At 41.1% G+C, this 25,243-nt stretch overlaps 1 long non-coding RNA gene across 1 annotated transcript; it reads left to right on the top strand.

Annotated features, from left to right (window-relative positions):
• Nucleotides 1-12,973: 12,973 nt before the first annotated feature.
• On the top strand, nucleotides 12,974-22,466 carry LOC143435460 (uncharacterized). Its single transcript, XR_013105784.1, has 3 exons — nucleotides 12,974-14,471; nucleotides 18,940-19,037; nucleotides 20,400-22,466. It is a non-coding gene; the product is annotated as an uncharacterized LOC143435460 (long non-coding RNA).
• The last annotated feature ends 2,777 nt before the right edge of the window (nucleotides 22,467-25,243 follow it).

Below are 25,243 nucleotides of genomic sequence, written 5' to 3'. Positions count from 1 at the left end.
GCTCTGCTTGCTCATCCTCAGCACAAGCCTGTGCCCTGGGTAAACATGACAGGTACATTTTATTCTGGTGGTTAATAAATGCCTCTCTGGACTACGGTCCAGTAACCTAGGCCTGACACTTTGGAATATGGAAAACATTTTAGGAATTAGTGTAAGACAGAATATAAAAACTAAAGAGTTATCTTCCTATGAAATTTGAACTCCCATGTGCACTCATCAGGTAAGAAGACTGTAGAAATAATTTCTGTTCAAGGGTGTGGGTCAGGGGAACGTTGATTGACTGTTGGCATACATGAGGATGTCTGCTTTCTTTCTTAACAGAACTCCCCTCTACACTTTCTTGAACTTTTCACTGAAGTATACAGGCTCCATACAGGAAATACACCACTCAGAAGTTTACCACTGAATGGTGTCATACAAAGTCAACATCTGTGGAAACAGTACCCAGAAACAGACCATGTCTGGTACTCTGTAAGACTCCTTTGTGGCCCTTCCAGCCACTCCCCACCTCATAATAGGTCAGTTTTGTCTGCTTTTGAAGTCTGTATGAATGGAATCATGGGTCTGTGCTTATTCAGGCCTGGCTTTTTTCATTCAGTGTCACATTTGTGAATGGCATGCATATTTTCATGTGTAGCAGCAGTTCTGTTAGTCTCAGTGCCACAGAAGCATTCGCTGTGTGCACATGTCACTTTTAGTTTTCCCATTCTACTTTTGAGACTTTTCTCTCATTTCTTTGCTTTTGTTTGTTTGTTTGTTTGTTGACAAGATTTCACTATGTAGCCCAGGCTAGCTTGAACTCATGATCCTAATACTTCTGCCTCCCAAATATTGGCATTACAGATGCACACCATTATGCCCAGTCCTTTTTCTTTCTTCTTTTGACAGACATCTGGGTAGTTTCTACTTTTGTCTTGGGGTAAGTTTAAATGCTGATTTCACCACTGGTTTTTGATGCATTTATGTATGTCTCGCTGGTAGAGTCTTGCAAGTAGAATTGCAAGGCTGTTGCGGCTTGCTCCGCTCTGCCTGGCTAGAGACAAAAGACTTAACAATGCCTGAATAGTTACTATAACAAAAATGTTGCGACCTGCTCCGCTCTGCCTGGCTTGGCCTCCCAAGTGTTAGGATTAAAGGCGTGGGCCACCACTGCTTGGCCCAAACTGCCGCTCCGGTCTTCGGGTCAGGGTCGAGAGAGAGAGAGAGAGAGAGAGAGAGAGAGAGAGAGAGAGAGAGAGAGAGAAAGAGAGAGAGAGAGAGAGGAGGGGGGAAGAGACGCACAGAATGGAGACAAGACAGAGGTTCTGATCAAGTCTCATTTATTGAAGGGAAATCTGGGGTATTTATACCTTTTGTCATGTGCCTTGTAGGCGCTTGGATATGACTTAAGCCTTACAGGCGTGGCTAGCACATGCACCGTGTGCCTTGCAGGCATGTATGGCTTGGATAGCTGCTTTCTAAGCTGCTTTTTTGCTAAAAGTCGGCTCCCAACACAAGGCCACAGGTTTGTATGTATCACACTATAGATGCTCTCAAATAGTTATCCAACATGGTCTCAGGGATTTCCACTCTCATGAGCAACCTTACAGATTCCCCTACCTTGCTGGGAATATCTGATTCTGCTTGGGCAGGATTTCACTCTGAAAGCATCTTTCCTCTGTTCCCTTAAATAGGATACTTTTGCAGCTTACAGTGATGCAGACTGCTTAGCAGTTGCTAAAGTTTGTAATTCATCTTTACATAGTGATGCCTGGGGCTGGTAGAGCGAGGGTTTACAACTAGAAGAAAGCATTTTGGCTATTTGGATTTGGATTTTAAGAAAAGTTTCCAAATATCTCTGATTCCCTAGGTATTGAAAGCTGACAGAAGGTGTGTGCGTGACAACTAAACTTGCCTTCCGAGGAGGATCGTAGCAGGTGCTAAAAAGCTATTAGAATCAGGAAGAACTATAGAGGAGGGTTGGACTTCCTGGTTCACATGGTCGCTTCTTTGTTTACAGTGTGACATGAAACTGATTATCTGACATCTCTGGGCTTCATATACCGCAGCTTCTAAGTAGAGACATTATTAGCGTGAACTTTACATATGTTAGATTTGTGAGGAGTGTAAGCTGATTCAGGCAGGGCCTTTAGAATCCGGTGAAGGACACTAGAATAATGTACAGTATCACCATGCTGAAATGTGCAAATACTATCTCCAAGCATTGATTTTCTTGTTGTTTTGTTTTTAAGAATATGACATGAACTTGCAAGTTGGGCAGTGACGGCACATGACTTTAATTGCAGCACTCAGGAGGCAGAAACAGGTGAAATTTTGAGTTGGAGGCCAGTCTAGTCTACAGAGCAAGTTCTAAGATGGCAAACACTACACAGGAAAACTTTGATGAAGAAGAAGAAGGAGAAGGAGGAGGAGGGAGGAAAGGAGAAGGAAGAGGAAGAAGAGGAGGAGGGAGAGGAGGAGGAGAAGGAGAATGAGAAGGGGAGGAGGAGGAAGAAGAGGAGGAGGAAGAGGAGGAGGAAGAAATACATTTGCTTAGTTTATTCATTTACCCATCTGGTATTCAATAACTATCCAATTCTGGTACTCCATGATAGACCTATTATGGAAGGCAACCTCAACACAAATAACTATGATAGTGACAAATGCTAAAAAGGATACAAACCAGCATAGAGAGGGACATCTACCACTGCCTATTACCACAGTGGAATCAGGAAGGCTTCTCAGTGCACAAACCACTGCATCTAACCCATGTTAAATCTTATGAGGCTGGAGCAATGGCTCAGCACTTAAGATCCCTGGCTGCTTTTCATGAAGATATACGTTCCATTTCCAGCATCCATATGGCAGCTCACTACGTCTGAACCTTTGGTTCCAGGGCATCCCATACCCTTTTCTGACTTCCTCGGGCACTGTATGGTACAGAGACATATATTTAGGAAAAAATATTTCTATGCATAAAAAATAAATAATAAAATAAAAATTAAAACTGTCTCACAAAAGAAAGGAAGGAAGGAAAGAAGAAAGAAAGAAAGAAAGAAAGAAAGAAAGAAAGAAAGAAATCTTGTAAGAACCAACAGAAGAACCAAAAGCTGGAAAAAGAGGGGAGGTTTGTGTTCCTGTGCTTTGGATACAGCGAATGGCTTGCACAAAGGCCTGCCATTACATTCCCACATGCAAATGAATCTGGACACCTCTGGGGCCACACCAGCACCGTTGTTTTTAATTCCCTAAAATTTTACAAGTTTTGCAGCTGTGCTCTGTAAATTGCCCCACTTAGATCTACTTGAAGGCTAGCTAGGTGCGCAATCCATTGAAAGGAATGTGTGCTGAAAGAGTGACATCATCCCATCGAGAAAAATGGCCAATTGTGGTTTCTAATAGTCTCTGTGAAGAACTTTTAACGCACTTGCAGAACTTTTGAGGCTGATGGAGCCCGTTCTGTTTACATCTCTTTCTCTGGTGGACAACAGGACAACTGGCCAGTCTTCATGGGATCGTTTCTCATGGTGTGACTCAGTGGTCAAAACAGAGCCCACGCGAGCTGACTCTTGAGGTTTGAGGCTTCACCATGAGCTCTAACTTCCTTCTTTCTTTCTTTTTTTTTTAAGCTGTCGAACTTGGCATTTCACAAAGCAAGTACAGTCAATGGTTCATTATCAGAGCTAAGTAGACACAGAACAGGCCCATGAATAAGGGAACACAATGGCAGAGAAGCAGCAAGAAAAAGAGAAGCCATGTACTATTGAGAGTAGAGCTTCTATAGTAACCTACAGAGTATGTCAAGTGATGGTTTTAGCATTGGTTGGCATTAATTCACTTAAATCTCTCACTGTTTTCAAGGTGTATTTGCTAGACTTACTGTACAACTGACGTGATCTAATCATCTAAGTTGACTAAGGTCAGAAAGGTTTACTTTGCAGGCCCAGAATTGGTATCAAAAATCTCCCTGCCTGTGGACTCAGTTCTTTTACTAGTATCCTGCTTAACCAACTATCAAGAATATGAGCCTTAGGGGATGGAGGATCTGTTTTTCCAGAGGACCAGAGTTCAAGTTCCAACACCCACACAGTAGCTCACAACCAGCTGGAACTGCAATGCTTTCTTTTGGCACAAGTAACACACAGACATACACTACACACTGGCAAAATATTCATATACATAAAATAGAAAAAGAACAAAACAAAAGGAGGAAAGTGAACTTTAGGATGCACCCAAGTTCAGGTTCCAGCACCCAGATGGAGTGAATCACAATGGCCTACAATTCCAACTTTGATCTGATGCTCTCTTCTGGCCTCCTTGAGCACTGCAGTCATGTACAGAAACCAACACTCAACAGACACATAAACACTTAGGTTAAAATTTAATTAATTGGGCTGGAGAGATGGCTCAATGTGGAGAGCTTTTGGAGCCACTTGGCAGGAATCTGACTTTGGGCCGTGACAAGGAAGTAAGTTCAGGCAGGAATTTAATTTTAGGCTAAAACAGGGATGTAATTACAGGCAGAAATCTAAATCTTAGGCTAGAACAAAGAAGTAGGCTTCAGGCATGAATATGACTTTGGGCTAGGATTCAGAAGTAGGCTCACAAATTTTGGTAATCCTGATAAGGCCTTAGAAACAGTGATCTCGAGACTTTGTTTATTGCCTTGCTTGTTCCTTGACTATTTGCATTTATTGTATTGCTAGCTCCTCAACCTAGAACTGAACTTAATACTTGCTTGTAATTAAAGTGGTATAAAAGCAGATTGGGAAAAAATAAACCTGCTCTCAGCTTCAGAGCTGGCTGGTGTCACGCTAGAATGTAATTGTCTTTTTTTCTTTTTAAGCCCCACTCTTGCTCTGGAGAACCTGTTGACTGACTGGGCTGGCCCAGGTCAGGTGAGTGATTAAATGCACTGGCTGCTCTTCCAGAGGACCTGGGTTCAATTCCCAGAAATCATGTGACAGCTCACAATTGTCTGTAACTCCTGTTCCAGAGAATCCGACACCCTAACACAGACATACATGCAATCAAACTACCAATGTACACAAAATAAAAATAAAATAAATTTTTAAAAAGATTTAAAAGTTTAAAAAATAATTTAAAAAGGGAGCTGTGAAATAAAAGAAAAGTAGAAACTTCTCTGACCTAGTGGGACTATTGAAACACCTTTTCCTGTGGTCTTCTTTGAACTGTGGAACAGACCAGAGGGGATGTGTAGATGAAATGGGTAGATTAAGGTCTCTGGCCACAGTAGCTACCCATTAGATGATAGTCCCTCTTCTGTGTGGGAACATCAGTTGGATTTGTTTATAAGAAGGGTGTTGAGAAAAACACTAGTTCAAGTTGAAGCTTTTTGGAAATCTGAAATAAATATTTCCAGTTCAGAAAATGAGGCTAGTAAGTTGTGGTGCCAGGCCTACCTCAAGCTGGGTGAAGCATCTACCATTTTGTTATACCTTTTCAAAAAAATCAACTTGGAACTAGTCTAACTTTATGTGCTTTCTGCCCATTTTGTATATTTTTCCTCTTCTTTTTTGAGCTTGATTTGATGTATTGATGATGTCACTAGGGGATAGGGATTTTTTTTAGCTCCATTATGATATCATGCGGCAAGCTCCTGGGATCTTCCTGACTCCAACTGCCCAGCACCTTGGTTAAAGATGTTTACTGTTGTACATAGCTTTCCAAACTCAGCTTCTCCTGCCTACATAGCAAGTGCCTTTACCCACTATGCCTTCTCCTCAGGCCCCTTTGGGTTTCTAAAAGAAAATACCAAATGTCAATTTTCCCCCCATTTGATGTTGTTTATTTGTTTGTTTGTTTTAGGGTCTATTTAGTTTGCTGTTGCTGAACCTGTTCCAACTTCATTCAGTCAATGTTCAAAGGAAACTACTTATCTTTTTCCTTTCAAGGGTTACTGTGCTTTTACCAAAGGGGAAGGCATTGTGTCAAATTCCTCACAGGATGGTGGACTCACTTCAACATATTGTATTTCTCAAGGAGATCTTGGTCCCTTTGGTTTCTGGCTTTTGTATAGCTCCGAACTTCATGTTTTCTGTTGCCATACTGTGAGAGTTCTGTCAACTCTACTTGGCTTCCTAGTGTCCTAGTTGTGACTTCTTATACTCTTGACTCTGGGAAACATCCTATGGTTTTAGGAATAGCATGGGAGCAGGATGCCAAGTTCTCCTTGGTAAATTCTGCTTCTTTCTGGGGTCCCATCTTTTAAAATCTTGGCTGTATTTGAAGCTCTCTAAGGTTTCCAGGCTTGTTCTTTACATACACATCTTACTCTTCTACTTGTTCCCCATATAAGAACTCATCAGTAAAACTACTCCCAGTTTTGCAAAAGTGAATGCCTTACTGAGTATTTTGGATACCAGCTTAATTTGGATCAACCCTCATTTCCTTATTAATGAAACATGACTCACAGAGTAGTTTGAGGTGGAACTATATTTGAAATGTACTGATAAGCCTAAAAGATATTGAAGGTGTTATTAAGTCTTTATCGATTGATGTTCTTGAAGTAGAAATCCCAACTGACCATAGCTGGGCAGTTACGTTCTGTGTGTAAGCCTACATGGGAATATTAATAAAATTGCTTCTGTTGGGAACATTGGTGATTATTGCTATTAAATTTATTAAACTTTTGTTAAACAATTTACTTTGTTGGATGATAGAAAGCTCCAGATCTGTACTGAACATTTTCCCGAGGGATCTTGAAAAAGCATAAAGAAGTCTGTGGACCATACTTCTTTCCCAAATATCTCTTTCTGGCAAGCAAGGATTTATCTAAAGAATGGAAAGGAATGGATAGTACCAGTATATTCTGACATCTGGGACATTATGGTTATTTCCAGCTCACTAGTTAATAATCTTTAGGTATTTCTCTGAGTGAGTTGCTTATTGTCCAAAGTCAACATTATCCTTATAACACTAAGTTCTGCCTCACCATGGCTTACATGGTCTTTTTGAGAAAATCACTTTACCCACCCACAGTTGAGTAATGATGGTGAGACGTGCTTCTAGTTCACAATGCCTGTTATTTGAAAGATCAACTTTTTATAGTCTGATCATGTCCACTATTCTGGTAATTTCAGAATTCTGTCATTTGGTGCATAGGAAACCCACTGTGAATTGAACATGTCTCACAGATCTAAACAAGGCAAGCACTGCTCAGGCTTCAAACGTGCCTGATTTATAGACACTAACTCAGAGAAGCACCAGTGTAATTCAGAAACACCCATTAAAACTTTAGTTCCAACCAATATCTTGAATTGGACTAAGTAGCTCTTCGCTTGTTCTGATGATGAAGTGGAATATCAGGCTAGTGCATGAAGAAATGAGAGTGAAAATTTTAGAAGCTAAAGCCATGGCTTATATTTGCAGTGAGTGGGGGAAACACTTTCAAAATGCAAATATCAAGCTATACTTTTCTACTAATAAATCAGAGCTCTTGATGGTGGCTTTCCCATGACCGTTTTCCTTGTTGAAGGAAGGGATGTTAATAAAGAGCAGGGGAGGGTTCCACTGTCTGTGTCCTGACAGCCATAGGTTGGAAGTTTGCCCCCATTTTGATCATTTGTATCAGGGCTCCACAGATTGTCACAAAAGAAATTTACTGGGGAGGGCTGCTGAGATGACTTGGTAGGTAAGAGATTTTGCTGCTAAGCCTGGTGCCCAGAGTTGGGACCATACATGGTAGAAGGAGAGAAGTGACTGTAAAAAGCTGTCTTTTAAGTTACACACACACACACACACACACAAACGCACACACACACATACACTCACACACCACACACACTCACATGCACATACATATACACACACATACACACTTATACAAATACACACATATGAACACATGTACACACACATGCAAACACACACATATACACACATATGCATATATGCACACACGCACACAAACACACACACAGAGAATACTTCCCCACCCCCAGAAAATAACATTTGAAAAAAATGCTTAAAACCCAGTTTTTAAAAGAAAGAAATGATTAAGTAATTAAATTCCAGTCTTCAGGGGACTTATCAGTTATACTGCTATCTTTTCTATGTCTAGGAGCCATTGTTTCAATCATTCAAACAATACTTTCTTAAATAAGAAACAGGTTAATAAGATAGGTGTTTGGTAAAAGTTAATCCCTTGACACTGATGCTGTTAACTGCTGTCAATGAAAAGATGAAGAATTAAACACTATTATTTACAGTGACTTTTGAGACTCCATATGAAAACTGACTGTTTCAAGGCTGACTTATACCCTATTTTAATTCAGCAAACTAATCAGCTATACCATGGACAAATTGGTTTTTCTTTCTGTATTCTAAAAACTAGGGAAATACACATTTACAATTTTTAGATAGGATTCCTACAGTTCCTGACTGGCCTGGAATCTCTCCATAGATTATGTTGGACTTGAACACACAGAGTGTTCCTGGATTCTGGGATTAAAGGCATTTGCCACCTTTCTTGAAATTAAAAACAAACAAACAAACAAACAAACAAACTCTCTTGAAGGATAGTTAGATAATATGTATTGGTGAGCCTGGAATAGTCCTTCCTCAGATCAGGTAAAATTTAATACAGCTATGTTAAAGAAGTAGGCAAGGCCAGCAATGTAACTGAATGATAATGTAAGGCCCAGTGTTCAATCACTAGTTGCACAAAATTAAAGAAAAATACAAACCCAATTAGTTGTTTTGTTATCTATGTAAAATATTACTCATCATCACTACAAAGTCCTCTTTCTTTATTAGTTTATTAATATTATTTAAGTTAGCAGCATTTTCAGCAATCTTTGTTAGCAGCATTTTCAGCAATCTTTGTTGATTCTCCTCTCCCCCAACCTCCTCTGCTCACCACTTGACAATCTTCAGTCTCCTCCTAACAAGACTGTGCATTGATGTCACAAGTGTCATCCTTTCATTTCTCTTTGTCTCTTCAGATCTCTCTTTCTTCTCTCATGGTTGCCTTTAACAGACATTTGGTTGTAGTTGTTGGGCATGAGTTTGTTAGATCTAGCTGGACAATGCCTATCACACAGAAGATATTCAGTACTGATTTTTTTTTTAAATGAATGAAGTGAAAAGTAAAACTAACAAGCAAGCAAACAAAATGCCCCAAGATCCACTAGTTGTGATGGATGCTGTTGAGTGCCCACAGGGATCTCCTTAAAAAGATGAAGCAAAAGCTGGGCATGGTGGTGCTTGCCTTTAATCCCATCATGTGAGAGGCAGAAGCAGTTGGATCTATGTGAGTTCTAGGTCAGCCTGGTCTACAAAGCAAGTTCCAGGACACTCAGAGATACATAGAAACCCCTGAGAAAAAAAAAAAAAAAGACAAACCACCATCACTACCACCCCCACCAACAACAAAAGAATAAAGGGAAAAAAGGAAGGACAAAGCATCTTTTTCTCAAGTTTGGAAATATTGCCAACTAACAGTTCTCAGTTGAATTTTCTTTTTCTGTTGGTTAAGATTGCAGAGAGCTTCCTAGCCTAATGGCATGCTTAGTTCTTGGAGTACCACATACCCAGTGACCTTCTAGCACAACATGTAAAAGCTATAGCTCTTAACCTCAACTCAATAACTCTGCCAAGCCACTTTAACATTAGTGTTCCCTCTGGGGTCATATCAGACCTTTGATGGAAGGACATTGCTGGCCAACTTCTCCCCCAGCCTCTTATTAGTTCTCTATCCTCTTGAGTGGTAGTGCAGCCCCAACAAATCTCTAATATATTCTTTACTGGGACTACAGAGGGAGTTAAGCATAGCTTATGCTAAATAAAACAGTAGGCCCAGAAGCCAGAGACAGGCGACTGTCCACAGGAAGACAGGATTGCTTTTCCTCCAGACTGATGAATGGGCTCTTTTGTGAGCCTTCATGGTCCTAACAGAAGTGTTTTCTATAAGAACCTGTGGATAGAGGTCATGGAAGAAATTGTAGAAGGGCCTAAGATTTGGACCTATTTTATTTATTATGGTGTCCTAGTTAAGCTTTGGAATCAGACAGATGCAATTTCACAAGCCAACACTGCCATTTACCAGCTATATGACTTTCCTTTCTTGGTCTGGATTTCGTTGTCTACGAAATGTGATTCAGAAGAATAAATGCCTGCTTCTTACATTGTTATAAAGGTCAAATGTGATAAAAGAGGTACAGTTCATAGCATGGCATGAATTTATGTTTAATCAAAAGGAGTTTCTGTTATCTTGAGGTCAGTGGAGATTCTTAACTTGCTCCGGGAATAACTGGGAGATAACAGAGGTTCCGTTTGGGCTGTGATCATGTTGGCAATAGAGAGTATCTCCGTGCTAGACACTAGTGGCACCCTCAGATTCCTTGCAAGGGAAGACTGAAAAACAGTGTTTATTCTCTCAGGGCTTGCCTCAGCCACAGGGAGTCAGCTTAGGCCTAAAGACACCCTTGGCAATCCTGATGAAAGGGAGAGGGAGAGGGAGAGGGATAAAGGACCAGCTATTTCAGAGTCCAGAGTGTTACAAAACACCCTTCTCGGCTAGCCATTTCAAACTCAGTGTTACGGAGCCCACCTATGAGAATTGGATGTTCACTGAGATTTTTGTCCAGATGGCACTGAAGCTCCGTGCCTCCTCCCGCCCCATCCCACCTGTGAGTCTTCTCACCTATGTGGGGGCGGTCCTCACAAACTTGATAAAATTCTCTCTCAAGGCTTGGTGCAGAGACTCCAGCTTGTGTAGTCTGAGAGCACCATGAAAGGGTGAATGAATGTTCAAGCACCACCTGGTACACTTCCTACTTCTTCTGTTCCTCCCTTTATCTTTCAATCTTCCTCCTTTGTACGAACTTTGTCATATTGGGAACCCTGCGTTTTAATGGCCTGTTGTACACTGCTTGTCCGGGAGCTGTCAGGTCGAGGAAGAAGCCTGTTTAGACAAGTTGTCACGTCGAACAAGAGAGGAAAAAAAAATCCTAAATCAGTGTGCTTGCACAGGCACTTACACATGGGTTAATTTTTCTGGGCCCATGTTCTAGCCTGCGAGGTTGGCATAAAAGTTGTCAGAGTGTAGGGCTATGAGCTGGATAGTTATCAGTGTGGCTTTTGTTGGGAGAAAGACAATACAATTATTTCATGGTAATCATTGTCATCTACACCTGTACACATAATTGTGCATGTGTGTGCATGTGTGTGTGCGTGTGTGTGTGTGGGGGGGGGTGATTAAAGGAAAGGCTCTGTGCAGATGAAGGATCTTCTGCTACAGCCCAGGCCAGAGACCTGGACTGAGTTAGATGATTCAAGTCCTCTTCCCTTTCCCCAAGCCCCTCAGGCAGCAGCATGGCTAGTTACTTAAAGAGCCCTTGTGCCTTATCTGGGGGTGGGGGGTGGAAGCACATGTCCATAGCCTTGAGAACAGGGATGACAGCAGATAGGTTGCCAGGGTGACTTGTTTAGAAATAACAGCCAAGTCTATTTCAAGGCAAAAACCAAACAGACATACAAAACCAAATATCTCCCTCCTCCCAGAAATAACAAAAGCAAAACAAAAAACCCAAACAAAACATAGAGGGAGCCATTCTGGAGGTGTTGAACCAGGCCAGACAAAAGAAAAAGATTGGAAGCCACCTCCCAATTACAAAACTGAAGCACGCGCACATGTGCACACCTAAGACTTCTTTTTCTGAGACAGTTGCAACCATGGTTGATTTAAAGCTGCACTTTGCCACAAAGAACCAACTATGTCCCCTATGAATGGAAAACTCCAAATTTGGTATTTTCTTGGAAACTTCATACTTCCCTCTGCATCCTTGCCCATTCCCACCGTCATAGCTGAAATGCAGACAAGGAGAGGCCAAGAAAGGTGGCCCACTATAAGACAAAAGAGGTAAGTGAAGAGCCGTAAAAAATGCTTCGCAGCCTGGAAATGACTGTCTGAAGGGTTTGTCAAATCTGGTTACCTTAAGAGAATCTTGCTGCAATTGTGAGGAAGACATTTTTTTTAACGTGTGCAGCTGTATCTGGGGCTAGAGTCAGAAGCATACAGTAACGGGGCTGTGTGGGGATCCTCCCACTTCCCTATTTTCTCTGCCTTTTAGATTTAGTCCCTCCACAGTTGGAATCATTAAATGATACTGCTCTAGTGGCTGGAACATGAGAGTGGGAGGGCGCAGAGTAGGGGCATTTCTGACAATCATTTTTGTTAAGAAAGCCAGGATCAGGAAGCAAAATAGCTGTCTTTCCTCAAACCAAGAAAACAAATGAAAGTCTAGGTGTTCTAGAACTCCCACCCAATTGAGAAACACTTGACCCAGAACAGAAGGTTGAGCTGCAGAGACCAATTTCTGACAGATCCAGTAGCCAGACTCCACTCTGCTGCAATTTCTACTATATCTTAGAAAGAGTTTTTTATCATTGAAAATCCAATTATTTGATAGGTGAATGTAGTGATTTATTTTTGCCTTTTGTAAAGAGACTAATTTTTTTTTTACCAAGAAAAGGAAACTTGATTACCCATTAAAAGATGTTGAAAGCCAGGTATGGTAGCACACGCCTTAGTACCAGAAGAAGCAGGCAGATCTCTCTGAGGTTGAGCCAAGTCTGCTCTACACAGTGAGTTCCACAACAGCTAAAGCTACATAATGAAACCATGTCTCAAAGGAAAAAAAGTTTGTGTAAGAGAAAATGTTTTTAAAAAAGGCAATACAAACAAAAGACATCACCATTGGGTGGCGTATACCTTTAACCCCAGCACTCGGAGGCGAGGCAGGCAGAACTCTGAGTTCGAGGCCAGTCTGGTCTACAGATCTAGTTCTAGGACAGCCAGGGCTACAGAGAGAAAGCCTGTCTCAAAAAGCCAAAAGGGTTGGGGAGGGGCATTACCAATTGTTTCCTAATGATAGAACTGACTTCACATCTAAACTTTTATATTGTTGCCTCATCAGTTTAAAAAGTCGTTAGCTGGTTTCTCTCAATTGGCTAGAATTTTCTTTTTTCTTTTCTTTCTTTTTTTTTTTTTTCAAGACATAGTGAGCAAATGCCAGGCACCATGGTAAGGAACCGAAGACACACAAATGTAAAGGGCAGAACCTTTGCTTGTAAATTATGTGTAGTCTAAGGAAGGAGTAGAGAAAGTAATCAAGACTGGAAAGCATAAGAGTAAGGAGAAGGGACAGGAAGTCAGTGTGCCTTTTTTTTCCCAGTTAGGAGGCTGAGTGTTGACATGCGCTGTCATTAAGTCCTTACAAGAACCCTTTCAAGTGGGTTGATAGAAATATATTCTTGTTAAGCGAGTTGTTGAGGTCTCATAGCTAGTAATTGGCAGAGACAGAGTCTAAACCCAAGCAGTCTTCTGCAAAGTACACTCTTCACCTTCATCATGGCAGGAAGCTGGGGTTGGGTGTATGAAGGTTGTGTTTTTAAGGAAGTCAAGAAAAATGCTCCAGATGAGATGACAGATGTAATAGCCTTGCAAATAATTCCCTTGCCTACGACATGATGTGTATGTATGGAAATCTAATTAGTGCATGGATCAGAAGGCTGAGAGAAAAGCAAGAGAGCTTCCAGCATCTGGCCCCATGGAAGAAGAGCAAACACTGGCCTAGGATGGTGGCATTGAAAGTGTTTCCATAGTGACTATGTTCCAATCTTGATGCTCCCTTAGACAATAATGGGCAATCTGACTAACTAAAGGGTGTTAAGGTCAAGGACATTTAGGAAACATTGGAGTTCTAGGAAGATGAGCAGGTATCTCTGCTTCTATGTTTGCAAAGGCCACTCACCTCCTTATGTATGAAACTCCAAGAGAAAATAAAAATTGACCACAAAATCTCTCCGAACAGAATGTGTGTAGAGATCTCAGAGAACAAGAGTCCCAGGGCACATGATCTAGGAGTTCCAGTCTTGCAGGGGCCAGCTCAGGCTATCTGGAGCTCTGAGCCTGCTGAGGCTCGTATCATAAGGTCAGAGAATCTCTGCAGACAGTGGTTTTGGTATTTAGTGCTTTCCTATCCGTTCATGCCTCTGCTCTTGCCCAATTATTCATGTATTGTCCCTAGACTCCTATCACTTTGGTCCTCAGTTTTCTTCTAAAATTATAGATTTCTACTTTAGTTCTCCTTCCGGTACTTGTGAGGTCATCCTGTTATTCTAGCACTCACTGCATTTCATGCTTGACCTTTGAACATGGGGGATCTGTTCACATGAATTTTCAGGTTGGCCTAACTTCTGCTGCTAATTCTTCTGACTATTCCTTCCCCATCCTGTCTGCTTTATCTGATTCTTTGATTTCCCCTTTCCTCCTTTTGTTCTGCACTTTTTCATTTAACATTTATTTTGTGTATTCTACAGGACTCCGAAAATTATAGGGTTTAGTATAGCTATTCATAACTTACAGTTTATGTCAAAGTCCTGTAGCAACTTGAAGGAGTTAGAACAAGTGCCTACCAATAGCTGATCAGCTGAAAACAAGCTTCCTGGAAGATTTACTGTGGCAGGTAAGTAATATCTTTCACTTACGTTTTTACATGTATGTAGATACTGTTGGGATTGATAAAACACTGTGTGTGTGTTTGCAGACTACTGAAACACACAAAAACTATTTTAATTTATACAGAATCATCATTGTCTTTGCTATTACATACTTCCCAGTATATATGTGTATGTGTTTGTGTATGTGCATGTGTAGGTGTGTATATAGTTTTCACATGTGTACATGTTTATCTTTTTGAATGTGTGTGTGTGTGTGTGTGTAGTCCTTCTCTTTTTTGCCTACCCAGTTCTTGCCTACCCAGTACTGGGAATACAGTCTCTTTTGTTCCCACATGTGGCCCTGTGCTTAGTTTTCTTTTTCAGATATGCTAGGAATCTGAAGTCATCATGTATGCATGTACCGCATGTGCCTTAGCGACTGAAACTCTCTCATCATGAATTTTTAAATTAACATGCTATGTAAGGATCATTACCTTAGTAGTGTCTATACCTTTTTGTTGTTGTTAAAAGGGGTTGTTTACACCATCTGAACCTTAGGTCTGACCTGAGTTGGATCTGGATTCGAACTGAACTTCTGGGATAAATGAGCTGGGCGCCTTTGGCTATGCCACTCTTTTCATTCAATGAACTCTTTCATTGCTTCTTTATTTCTTGAGATTGTCATATAAGTACATCACCTTCCTCTTCCCTTTTCTCCTCCCAAACCTTCTCATAAACACCAAGAAGCTCTCCCTCAACTCATGGCCACTTATTTCGTTAGTTGTTATTTCTAACCTGCTAAGTCTGTATGGTGGTACTTGTATGGAAGTTTTCAGAAGCAACCATACACAAAGGACTACAGGCAACTGAGAAATATTGAGAGCAGGAGAAATATTCTTCTTTACCGAAGAGCACTCCCAACTGGCTGTGTTAGTTTTATAACCTTAAGTCCCTTAGCTGAAAAATGGGGCCATCAGACCTCATTCATGGATTTCTGTGGTGACTGAACAAAAAGTGAATGTGGAATCATATAACAAATTTTATGATTGCTTAATAATAAACAATTATTGACATTGTTATAAATAATAGAGCGGAGAGGCTGATGAGTAGGTTCAGTGCAATCATGAGGACCAGAGTTTGCATCCCAGCATCAATGTAACAAGTTAGGCATCCTGCAAATTACTATAACTCCAGCTCACAGAGATTTGATGCTTTCTTCTGGCCTCCCCCGGCCCATAGATATGTATGAGTATGCATCCCTGCACATGGGTACATACACTCTCACAGACACATAGATACACATATAAATTAATAAAATAAATCTTTAAACGAAAGAAGAAAAACAAGGAGGGTAACGAGATGACATTAGCCACAAATTAGTCAAAGATCATAAGTGTTTCAAGAAACATTGAAAAGGTCTGCATTGGGGCTGAGAGATGGCTTAGCACTTAAGAACACTGGTTGCTCTTCCAAAGGACCTATGTTGTATTTTCAGAACCCAGATGTTGACTCTCAACTCTTTGGAACTCCAGTTTCAGGTGATCTAAAGCCTCCTCTGGTCTCCTCAGTCACTGTATACACACAACAGACTGACAAACATGCAGGAGAAACCCATACACATAAAAGATATTACAAAGACTTTACTGTGACTTCATATATTCTAACATATCACTGGCTCGTTCAAAGTTGAGCATACAATCCTTAAATGCATAGATGATCCACAAAGTGAGAGCCCAGTGCTGGGCAGTGCTACAAGATACTTGCTGTAGTTTAGCCATTCTACACTTGCTCCTCCTTCTGAATGTTTCTGAGTGGATTTTGATGAAAGATAAGAAAGTGAGTGGTATCTATTATTTAACTACAACCAATCTAATGGCATTGGTAATATTCAGGGGTAGCATTTGCAGGTAGCAATGCTTGGGCCATGATAACCAGGCTGATGTTGCAATGTTGCAATACGATTTTATGTGTGTTGGTGGCCTGAACCTTCCTTTCCTCATTTCATCCTCTTGCTTTTTTTTTAGCAAATCTATGAATTAATCAAAAACCTATCAACAAATTTGTGTGTGTGTGTGTGTGTGTGTGTGTGTGTTTGAGTTTTCTAGAACCGGTTCCTGATGTTTGTAACCAAGATTGCAGCTTGGCATACCCATGGTGGACTTATCTCATGCAGCTTGTCATAGGTGTGTAAGTTCTAGAACCAATAGCCAGTATTAGACCCTTTCAGCCCAGTCCTATAGGGGGAACTTAGCCAAGCAGGCCCAGCTGCAATACTAAAGCATGCACCGCTGATACTTCCTCCCCAAGCCAACCTAGAATCTGCTCACATGACTAGAGACCTCTACTGATAGATCTCTTGGAGTGCACCAAGAGAAAGAGACAGCACCACATCTGGCTACTTGAGAGCCAATGAGATGCTGGGAAGGAGGTATAAAGGTTTGCCCAGTTCCTGCAGTAATGAATCTGCTTTTGCCACTTGCCTGACTCTTGGAGTCTGTGTCATAGGCTCTGCGCCCTTTTACCCCTGCCCCAAGGGTCCTGGTTGGGGTTGCAAGCAACACAGTCCCCCACACATTGTAGAGTCTTTGTCATTGACATAGCCTACTGATACATGAGTCTTCCTGCTGGAGTAGTTGGTGTCAAACTCCCACCACACCACATTTCTTCTCTGTACCTTTAGGACTGTTTGGTCTATCAGATAAGAAGGATATGGGTTGGCCTTGGACAAGAGGCAGCCGCTCTTTGTTGTGACTGGTTTCTCTCATCCTCTGCAGAACCATTTGCATACTTGCTTTAATCTAGAGAAGACAAAAACAGCTAAACCCTTCAGCGGGTTGAAGGGTAATGCTGGCTTTCAGCTACTCTGCCTTCTCCTCACATTGCATCTCTATCCCAGTTTATACTGTTGTTTGTTGTGAAAAGGACAGGGCAAGGGTGAACACTGCTATAAAAAAAAAAAAAATTCCAGGCTCCTTGAAAGTGCTCAACAGATCCCAGATGTGTACAAAGTGCTCTTGTTTTGTTTTCGAATTTCAGATGTTAATTATAAGGAAGAGAATTAGGCATATAAAACAAATTACATTGGCAGCGTTTACTTCACTTGTGCACAACGGGGCCCAGGCTCCCCTAATGAGATGTGACTACAGATCATTGTGCTTCCTGCAAACAGCCAATTGCTTCTAATGGGGCAGAGTCTTCCTTGTGCTGTCTGAGAATTAGCCACAGGTGTAGCATTTGACTTGGGAACGCATCAACGTCTAGGGAAGTGTGGTTAGGTCAATGGCAAGGAGAGGAAGGGGTTGGGGAGAGGGGAGAGAGAAGGACAGGTTTCAGTGCTTGTTGATTATTTCTATCTGCTTCTTGGCCTCTGACCACAAGCGCTTAATCCAAGAAAAATGCAATGCTTCTATGTCTTTTCTGTAAAAGTAATTTTATAGCTGCTAGCGGATGCAGGCAATGAACGCTGTCTTCTTGTCAGTGTTTAATAATATTAATGTCTGCAGCAAAGAACAAACACCCACTCTTCCATGGGTCGAAAACTGTTTGTGGGCTAATTGGAAAACAATACTTAATGTTGTTCTTAATTAGAATTAATTACAAGACCCCAGTGAAGAAATAAGTACATATCTGAGATGTTAGGACTTCACACTGTGATGCTAAATTTCCTTAAGAAAGCTGGCCCTCATTCTATCACACCTTCTAAACCTACAGGGCTCAACAAAAGCAGCTCTGGTTACCGATAGAATATCTATACTTAGATATCTCTTTGTGTCCTTGATGGGCTTCTATTGACAATATTGATTTCAGCATAGGCAAAACTGGCTAATTGGTAAACTAGAAGGCAAAACAGTATTGGGACTGAGGAGCATAGAGGAAGGAACTAATTTCTTGGTCTTACCAGATAGTAACTGGACACAAATCTTCAGACACAGTTCTTTCGTTTGTCAATCAAAACGTTGTTCTTTAAGCTCTCTAATTTTCCAGACCTGGCATTCTGCCTTGACATTTCTAACTGTGAAATGAAAGGCAAGTTTTTGGAAATAAAGAATATCCCAGAGAAATGATTTTTATTGGATCTTTAACTTTGTTTAGGGGCAGTCAGTGGTAATTACTCTATGCAAAAACCTGTTTTTGTCAAAGAAGTAACAAAAGAACCACTGAACTAAGTCAAATGCATAATCATTCTGCAAGCAACCAGTTAAAAAAGTCCGGACTAAATACTAGTTTGCATGAATCAGGCTATGTTCTGCAAAAACAATATGCTTGTTTTCATGGAGACACAGCCATTGTTTTCTGCAAGATTTCCAAAGTCTTATTTTGAGGATTCCCAACGGGGAAGGATCTTCATAGTAATTATCACAAGTAGCTTTGTAGCTTTCCTGGGACACACCCTTTGAAATGTTTGATTTAATTTCATACTGAAACCCTTTTTGCTTTTTATAGTTATTATTAATTTTATTCTGTATATATTGGTATTTTCCTTATATTTCATAGATGTCTGTCCATGATGTATGTACCCAGTACCCTCAGAGACCAGATGAGGGTGTCAAATCCCATCTGGACTGAAGTTACAGACCGTTGTGAAATGCCATGTAAGTGCTAGGAATCAAACTTGGGTCCTCTGCCAGCCTGGGCAGTAGTATTTTCAATGGTTGATCCATTTCTTTACCACTTGGAACCCTTAATTAGTATGAATCACCAGCTTAAGAAACACCAGTACTCTATAGAATCTGGGTAATAATATGCTGCTAGGACCTGAATATCCATGTTCCTCTTAAATGAACATGTTATAATGTAATCACCATGGTAAAGTTATTTGAGGGTGGGTATTTTGAGGCATGATTAATTCCTGAGGGTTTTAGGAACCCTCTACCCTTCTACCAGGTAGAAGTACAGGAGGACCTTCATGAGATCTTTATCAGCTTTTCAGTCACGTGGAAAACTTGGGCTTGTATTCCTCAGCCTCCAGCAGTACAAACAATGCATTCCTATTGCTTATAAAGTACCCAGTATAAGGTGTTTTGTTATAGTTTCTCGTAGCTCAAACTGATTTAGATATATGTTACACATTTAGAACTATTTAACTCACTATTTCAGCTGAAAAATCCAAGTAAAACAAAGGGAGAAGGGAGGATAAATCAGGGAAATACTGAAGAATGGTGGGTGCGGATAAATTTTGTAGTGATTAGATTCACGTACATGTTTGAAACTGCTCACCGTTAAGACATTATAGTAATTAAGCTAAATTAGATGTCTGCTTATAAGAATCAAATACAACAACCAATTATATGGTAAAGCTAAATTTTAGAACGAGACAAAGCCATTTTGTTGTTAGGCTAAGTTTTGTTTTGTTTTTGTTTTTTTTTTTTTTTTTTTGTCCCTGTTGTACAACTTAGAAAGTTAGAGAAAAGACCAATGATGGAGATTGGGATTTTATTATTTTTTTCTCTTTTAGTAGCTACTAAATCACACTCCATTAATATGAACAAGAAATCTTATTTTCTTTGTGCTATGAAAGCAATAGCAGGTAAATTTCTAAGTGTCATGCAGAGCGTTGTGGGTGTTAAGTTGTTGTGATTAGTGATATAAGTTGTTCCTGCACCAGCAAAAGAAAATCTGTTTTATAAATGACCACTAAATAGTAATTTCTCTAGAGAATAAAGAAACCCCTGCAATGTACTTAGTAACACAATAAATAAAGATGCTAGGGTCACAAGTTCCCAGAATAAAGCTATTTCTCATGTGGTAGGTATATTATTTTTCTCAAAGTCATGAGCTATGTATGTCCATCAACAAAGCAGACCCCTTAGGGAGATATCTTAAGATGAGTAAGAGGCTTTATTCCCAGTGTAGGTTTTGTACTTATTTATTAGAGATACCACACAAAACTCAATTTATTATTTTCTATTCCACTTAATAATGTCTTTGTTCTTCTTCTCTTTTCCTTTTCCCAGTTGCCTAGCACCCACCATCAACGATGTCAAAAGATGGCAGGAAGGAGAGAAAGAAGAATTAAAAAAAATCACAGAATAATTTATCAGCAGGAGTCTTCCTTGAATGCCCTGCAATTTTGCTCTCAAGTAGGAATTTTCAACCCTAACAGAGTGAATCTTTGTCTCCCAGGGAAGGGGGTAGTGTTCCCTTCTCGGGTTGGTCAGAGCTCCAGGCAGCCTCACACCACGACTATCTCTCATCATAACTGTGACTGTTATGCTTCTTCTTGAAAAGACATGGGATTTATGTTGTGCAGCATGCACAAATGGGACACTGGCCTGTAAAGTTTGATTGATAGGATTCACAGGAGGCTGCCTGAATGCCACATGAGTCAAAGGCCTGTGTCCTCACCCCCGCCGGCAGCCTAGTCTCTGAGGCAAGCTGACCCACTGGAAATGGATTTGATCACCTGAGGCCGGAAGGCTACACTTTTCAATTTCATTCACTTCGGTTGTGGCAACATAGACCAATAGCAGCAGCTCAAGCTGTTTGGGGCTGTCTGTGAGCTGCACCTTTGCCATTGGCTCTTACTTCCCAGCTGTCTAATCTTAGCTTGAAAAGGTGGGAATAACACTCTTTGGCTTGAGAAGAGATGGCAGAGGTGAGGCCTAACTTGTATTTCATATTGTAATGAAAGGATGGTCACACACCAGCAGGATATTAAAACCATAAATATCACAAAAGATGAGTTCGCAAATATCGTTTCCTAAGAGAAATCTTTGCTTATGCTCTGGATTAGGTAAGGGACCTTTGTCTTGAATTCCTTTTTCATGGCTGTCGCTGTCATTGTCATGAGCGAATCCATTATCTGAAGTATCATTTACCTCTTGTTAGTCCTTAATTCTATAAATACAAAGACTCTCTTTTGTCTTCTCCCCAGCACCCAGGGCGATAGTCTTTTCTCTTCCCTTCTTTTTTTTCTTTCATTCCTTCTCTTTCCTTCTCTTCATGAATAATTTAGACCTAATGCCATTAGGCGAGGACAGATGAGATAAGTATCTGTAGTGGAACAGGGAGGGATTCCAAAGTCTAGACCTGGAGATGAGAGCCCCAGCAGAGCCAAGAGAAAAACCTATACCTTCATACAGCTGAAGGACAAGCCTGTTTACCTTGTGTCCCATGGCAGGAAACTCTTGACCTACTCAGTCTCTTTGTGGTTAGGTGGGAGGTGAGAGTGTTAGAGAGGACCACACACTTGTGAATATAGTTAAAACACATCTGCTAGCTTGATCTTTTTTCACCGTTCCAGCCAGTTTCTTGTGTCATAAGAGACACAGATTACTAATTACTTTCCTTTGATCGCCAGTAGTGTCCATGCTAATTGCATTTCCAACTGGCTGTTTGGGAATCGTAAAAACATATGAGTGTCTCTCTGTGTGTGTTCACATACATCATCTTAGGTAGTAGAGAGACTTCTGCCTTCTAAATCAAATTCTCCTTCAGGCCTCAGTTTCATCTTTCATTTAGCAGGGTTAATGATAACTTTGTTAGTGCGCTTGTGATGTTTTAGAAGATAAGCTGGCTGTGTGTATTCATTATGGACTTCTGGCCTTGCTACTCCACTGTGTGTGTGTGTGTGTGTGTGTGTGTGTGTGTGTGTGTGTGTGTGTGTGTGTTATACGCAGCAGTCTAGCAAGGCTAATGGATGTGGATCATCTTTCCCACTTAAACCCTTATGCTATGAGAGCTGCGGCCTTCCACAAATCCCCCTACTTTTTCACCTCCTCCAAAAGTAAGAAGCAGAGTCTCTCATGACAACTGTGGGACTTCCTATCCTTCCCCTGCCTCAATCTAGAATACTGGAAGCAGTGCTTACGGCTGCTTATGCCATTCTCTGTCACAAGTCTGATGTGCTTGGGGCATGAGGTAGAGGAGCCTGTGTATGCTTATACATGGAGAGATCATTGAAATGTCCATAGTGTGTTTCATTGCTTGAAATGGAGGATATATGCGCATGCCCAGAATCCTTTACAGTTTGTCATTTCTGGCACTGAACATGGATGGGCTTGCTTCTGAGGAAACTAATACTATCATGGCCCCTTGTGTTAAAAAAAAAAAAAAATCTCCCTAGCCTCCAGCAAGCTATTTTACCTCTGAACTTTATTTATAAACACCCACAGTTAAGGCATCTGCTTCTTCATGTTAATTTTCTCTGTTTCAGCCTTCCAGCCCAGAAGGTGAGTTTCAGGCTGCAGGTAGGCCTAAAGAGGCAAGCAGGTAGTAGAATGGAGAGTGGCAAAAAGATACTTGCCCTGTAGCAAGGGCAGATGGAAATTCTGAGGAGGTGCCATTTTATTCTTGACCTCCCCTGGAGGTTTCTAGGGTAGGGATGGGAGGAGAGCCAGGAAGCCTGAAGTGTGCACAAGCAATCTTCTGCTCTGGTTGCAGATGCAAATGACATAGAGAAAAATCCAGACTCTGGGAAGAAGATAAAGGACATTTCATTCTGGAGAAAAGAGAAGCTGCAGACATGAGGATAACATTTCTTCTTGCTCTTGTAATTGAAAAGGATAAATATTATGTGCGTCCTTGTTCTCGGAAAGCTGGCTTCTCCTCTAGACTCAGAAGGAACCTGTAAGAAACAATGGGAATCTTGGACCTTTGCAGCAACCGTAGTTCACCTGGCTGGGCTAGCTGCTGGTTGAGCTCTTTGCAAACACCCTGACTTCTTTTTGCTGGTGAGGTGTGAAGGAAACTGGGTCACTTGGAGGTGAAAACAAAGGCAAGAGAAGACAAAATGCAGTCTGGACTGGACTGTGAGGCAAGCTGGAAACCACCAAGGACCAGACAGAGGAAGGACTCCTTGTCGTCGTCTCTCATTAACAGTGGAAATTACGCAGCCAGAGAACAGAGGGAACTGTTCGGAACAAAAAAGGAAAAAGATGGTGTGTCAGACTGCTGCCATTGATATGTTTTGTAATGCAGAGGCATGCCTTAACAGCCTTAACAGGCCCATGCTGACACATCCCCCTCTCTGAGGAAACAGCCATATGACAACAACATGTCTAATATAAAATGATGTTCATTTGAAGGCATGAGAAGGGGGTTGAGAAGGAAGTAGAGGCAGAGAGAGAGAGAGAGAGAGAGAGAGAGAGAGAGAGAACGAACCCAGGAACTCATTGAGAGAGGAAAGGGAGGACAGAAAGGGAGGGAGAGAGAGGCCAGAGAGATGAAAGGGTCAGAGAGAGACAAAGATACAGAGAAACAGAGAGACAGAGAGAGACAAAGATCAAAGATCAAAGAGAGAGGGAGGCTGAGAGACAGAGAAAGAGAGAGAGGGAGAAGGAAAGGGAGAGAGGGAGATAGAGAACACAAACAGTTCTTTTATAGAAAGCCAGGCTCCTACCTGGCTGTTGCTAGGTAACAGTTGGGTGTTGCCTAGAAGAAATGCTAACAGCCATGGCTGTTTAAGGAAAGGACTGTCCATCCAAGGCATCAGCCAAGAGTTAGTAACACTTTGCAGCCCCAGGTTTGTAGATGACAGAGAATTCCAGCATGATTAATTAAAAAAGCATGTTGGCCCAGATAAAAATCAAGTGAGCAGTAAATCACTAAAGACTTGGAATCATCAACACTAAACCTCCCGATGAGGTTAATCTGCTTCGTAAAGTCTTCAAAACTTACCTGACTCTGGCTAAAATCTTCCAGCTGATTTTTGCTGTACAATACAACCAAGTTCCGAGTTTCACACCCTTGGGAATCTATGAGACACATCTTCCCTAACAATCAGCTATAGCTTTACTTGGTGTGGGCCTTCTGTGGTGGAAGAGTGGAAGGCTCACCTCTCTTCTGATAACATTGTCCTTTTTCATAGATAAAAAGTCTATACTCTTGGTTTCATTTTCATTGGACAAATTATAAGTTGGGCAAGATTTATTTAATAGCTAACTACTTGGCAATAGAGGGGAGATAGTGAAGGCCAAGTCCTGGGTTTCAACTTGGCCACTTCCCTGTCTTCTCTTATTAGACAGGGAACAATTAATTGTTCCAAAGGCTATATCCTCTCCCTTGGTATTTCTTTGCCAGTTCCTATGACAGTCTCTCTCTCTCTCTCTCTCTCTCTCTCTCTCTCTCTCTCTCTCTCTCTCTCCTCTGTTTCTTCTACACACACACACACACACACACACACACACACACACACACACACACAACTGAGTTTCTTTCCAAAACTTCAGAAGTTAGAGGTGTCCAGTCCCCTTATAGTTGAAATTTCAGGCAGTTGTGCATCATCTGGAATGGGTGCTGAGAATTGAATTCATGTCCTCTCGAAGAGCAGTACATATTCTTAACCACTGAGCCATCTCTCCAGCTCCCCTTTCCATGTCAGTCTCTTAACTTGAGTATTCAGTACCTTTCCAATCATTCTCCTTTTAAGAAACAACTTAAATCTAATATAAACTTTGGTTTGGGCCCAACTCTAGGTACTTTAACATATACTACTTCCCTCAGTCCTATTAATTTTTGTGTATCTAGGGCTGGGCCAGTCTTTGAAATGCAGTTATTGGCTAGAAAGGCATTGTGGATGGAATATGAACCCTGGAGTTAGGCTGGGTTTGGATCACAGCTTCTATGTAGCTGTGCTACCTTGGGATGGAGGCTGAATCTCTCAATACCCTAAAAAAATGGTCACTATTTCCAAGATCCCAGATGTATATAACACACACACACACACACACACTCAGTATAATTAGTAGAGGCTTGTAAAATTTATAAAATTATGCATATCATGTATTCTATACATTAAATGAATGATTCAATAGAAACTGATTTTGAGGAAAACAACTCGAAGGGCTTGTGTGTGTGT

This window comes from Arvicanthis niloticus, chromosome X (genome assembly GCF_011762505.2).
Source record: "Arvicanthis niloticus isolate mArvNil1 chromosome X, mArvNil1.pat.X, whole genome shotgun sequence".
NCBI lineage: Eukaryota > Metazoa > Chordata > Mammalia > Rodentia > Muridae > Arvicanthis > Arvicanthis niloticus.
This window is presented reverse-complemented; position numbering and strand designations above follow the sequence as displayed.